Source organism: Chenopodium album, chromosome 1, assembly GCF_948465745.1.
Source record: "Chenopodium album chromosome 1, dcCheAlbu1.1, whole genome shotgun sequence".
NCBI lineage: Eukaryota > Viridiplantae > Streptophyta > Magnoliopsida > Caryophyllales > Amaranthaceae > Chenopodium > Chenopodium album.
The window spans coordinates 36,940,560-36,943,737 of record NC_137834.1 but is presented as its reverse complement, the minus strand read 5'-3'; the positions used below and the strand labels follow the sequence as shown (position 1 = coordinate 36,943,737).

Sequence of the window (3,178 nt, the reverse complement as noted above, 5' to 3'; positions counted from 1 at the left end):
CACAAAAGACACAACCACTTGGCATATTACTCAAGGTAAAAGGAGGAGTAGAGTTATAAGGTTTACCTCTCCCTTTTATGTGGGAGGGAAGACTTTGTGCAATCGAAGAGGCACTCTCTAGCTTGGCTTTAATCAATGTCATCTCCTTTCCCAAGTCTAAGATTTGGAAAGACAAGTTATTGATTGCATTGAGATGACCAACCGAATAAACCGTTGAGCCACTCTTGTTTATGGACTCTCTCTCTCCCTCTTTCCAATCCATGTAATGACGAACTACATCCTCAATTATATCTAGCACCTCTTCTTCGGTCTTGTTCATAATCGGGCCTCTACCTCCGGCATCAAGACACGACTTCCCTTGGGGGCTCAATCCTCCATAGAAAATTTGTATGATTTGGTAAGTCGGAATTCCATGATGAGGAAATTCTTGTTGATACTCCTTGTATCTTTCCCAAGCCTCATACAAACTCTCATTAGGATTTTGCTTGAAACTTTTTATTAGAGTTCTTGCCTCGGTGGTCTTCTTTTGAGGATAGAAACGAGAAAGAAACTCCTTAGTAACCTCATCCCAAGTTCTCAAGGAATTAGGTTTAACTTCCTTGTCCAACAATTCCAAAGCCCTTCCGATTAGAGAAAACGGAAATAGCTTGAGCCTTATGAATTCTTGAGAAACCCCATTGATCTTGAAGGTATTACAATACTTCTCGAACTCTTTAAAATGGTTTAGTGGGCTTTCATGCTTGGCACCACTAAATTGCCTTCGTTCAATCATCGTTATCAATGCCAGCCTTATCTCAAAGTCATTGGCGGGAGTTGTTGGTGGAACTATGCCACTCTCGAATCTATAAGTGCCAAGAGTTCCCAACTCCTTCAAAGCAACTCTTGGATTAGCTCCCATGCTTACTCAATCCTCTTCTTCTCTTTCTTGGTGAATTTCCTCTCTTGGAGAGCTTGGACTCAAAGAACGATTAGCAACTCTTATCCTTGTTATTGTTCTCTCGATTTCCAAATCAAATGGCGCTAGAGTCCTTCCTCTTATCCTACGCATACAAAAAACTCAAAGCAAATATCAATAGCACGGCTACAAATGTATCCTAAAGAGAAAAATCTTTTTGTATTTTTGAAATTAAGTGAAATAGACTCAACAACAATAGAAAATAACTACGCCATTCCCCGACAATGGCGCCATTTTGATCAAGAGTAGATATTAGGTCGTTGAAACTAATCTTCCCTTGGCCAAAAATAATTTGTAATCTCTCAACACACCCTTATACCTAGCATAGGAGTAAGTCGAGGGTCGAACCACTAGGAATGGGAAGATGAATGCTAATGCTAAAGCTAAGCTATGTCAAAGTAATGAAGTAAGGTGTGTAAATTTCAAAGCAATCAAATGATCAAGAAGAAATCAAATATATCAAACACTAGTGTTTAGGATCCACATATAATCGCAATGGATACAACTAATTGGGATTGGAAATGACTAAGTCGAGTGTTACGAGGGAAATTCAATTAAGCAATCAAGAGAGTATGGTAGGCTAATCTCCTAGAGGTCAAACTAGCGCCTACTATGAGAGACTCTAACTAGGAACTTTGCAAATCTACTAAATCGACAAAAGCAAGCAACAAATCAATTTTCTGTATCAATGTGAACTTACAATGCAATCTAGTGCAACAATCAAAGTTAGCTACTCTTTAATTAATCACACACATGCACTTAATCAATCAACCAATTTAATCACTACATACACCATCTCCCTCAGTTTTCCTCAATTAGCATCAATCCATTACTCATATATGCTTCACCATTCCCCCAGCAAGAAAACTACTCACAACCATGGAAATCAAGATCAAAACTAAGCTAAACAACAATTTCATTATCATCATATCAATCAAACTAATCCAATCACAAATTAAGTTCAAACTTGAACAATCAACAAAACAATTGAAATCATAAGCTAAAGATTGCATTAAAGTAAAAGAAATCCTTACAAACTTGCTTCAATTCAAAGGAGAAAATACTTAGAATCATCAATCAAGAACTTCTCTCTCTACAATCTAGAGTTTTCTCTCTACAAAATGATCTTAAATTTCTATTCTAATTTCATCCAAAAAAAACTCTCTCAAAAAATATAATGAAAATCTATATATAGTAAAACTAACAAAGAGAAATTAGTAAGATCATCCAAAAAAGACCCGTACAGGCGCGACCAACTACAAGGGGAACCTTATGCACGCGCAAAATAGGGTACGGAATAGAGACCAAGAGAGGCGCGCCCGCGCCACCAGGCCGTGCGCCCGCGCTTGGGAATAGGGCAGCCCTCTTCACCATCATATCGATGCTCCTCGTGTGTTCCACTCAATGCTCTTTATAAACACGGGACCTTGCAATTTCCAAACTCTATGAATGTGGGTTCAACACGAGAATTCGTGCCCTCGTGGCTTGAAAGCACGGCCTAAAGTCTGTAGGAACTAGCACTTCTCCATGCTTGAGCTTCAAATGGAGAACATTAGGCATCCTTATCAATGCCAAACTTGGGAAGGGGCCTCGGGAATCTTTGGATAGCGACCTCAACCTGAAAAATGAAAGAAAATAAGCAACTAAAAGAGAAAATAATAAAATAAACTAAGAAATGCATAAAAATAGAAATTCAAGTAAGAAAATGCAAACTAAATAGATAAAGAGTAAAATCAAGGAAAAACTAAAGAAAAGAGCTATAAAATAGCATGAAATCCACCATAAAGAGAACCAAATGAGTGCCATGAATGACACTCATCATGCCGGTGGCTTACCCCTCCCTTCTTGGCTTCCTTAGACATAAAGGCTGCCTTCTTCTCCAGAAGCTACTATTTCCTCAGAAGTGCAGCCGATTTAGCAGGGGTCATCTCTGGAGGCACCATGTTCTTCCCTTTGTCTACAAAAGCATAAGCAAAAGTTAGTCAAAAGATGAACAAAAAACAAATAAGATATCAATACAGACGGCCAATTCTCGGGTATGTTATAAGTCTACCCCGCTTAAACGACATAGGGCTAAGCCCATAAGCGGAGAGGAAGGCCTCGTTCTTAAAGAAGTCCAGATGGGGTATCCAGTTCTTAGGAACAATTATTTGAGTCCTGTCCTCCAAGGGCATGGTGGTGGTTTTAAAGAAGCCCGGCTCTATAATTTTCTTGTAAGCCCTA

General features: G+C 39.0%; 1 non-coding gene across 1 annotated transcript; it reads left to right on the top strand.

The window, feature by feature from the left end:
* Positions 1-407: 407 nt before the first annotated feature.
* LOC145565563 (small nucleolar RNA R71) lies at positions 408-513 on the top strand. Its single transcript, XR_014095054.1, has one exon. It is a non-coding gene; the product is annotated as a small nucleolar RNA R71 (small nucleolar RNA).
* Positions 514-3,178: the final 2,665 nt, after the last annotated feature.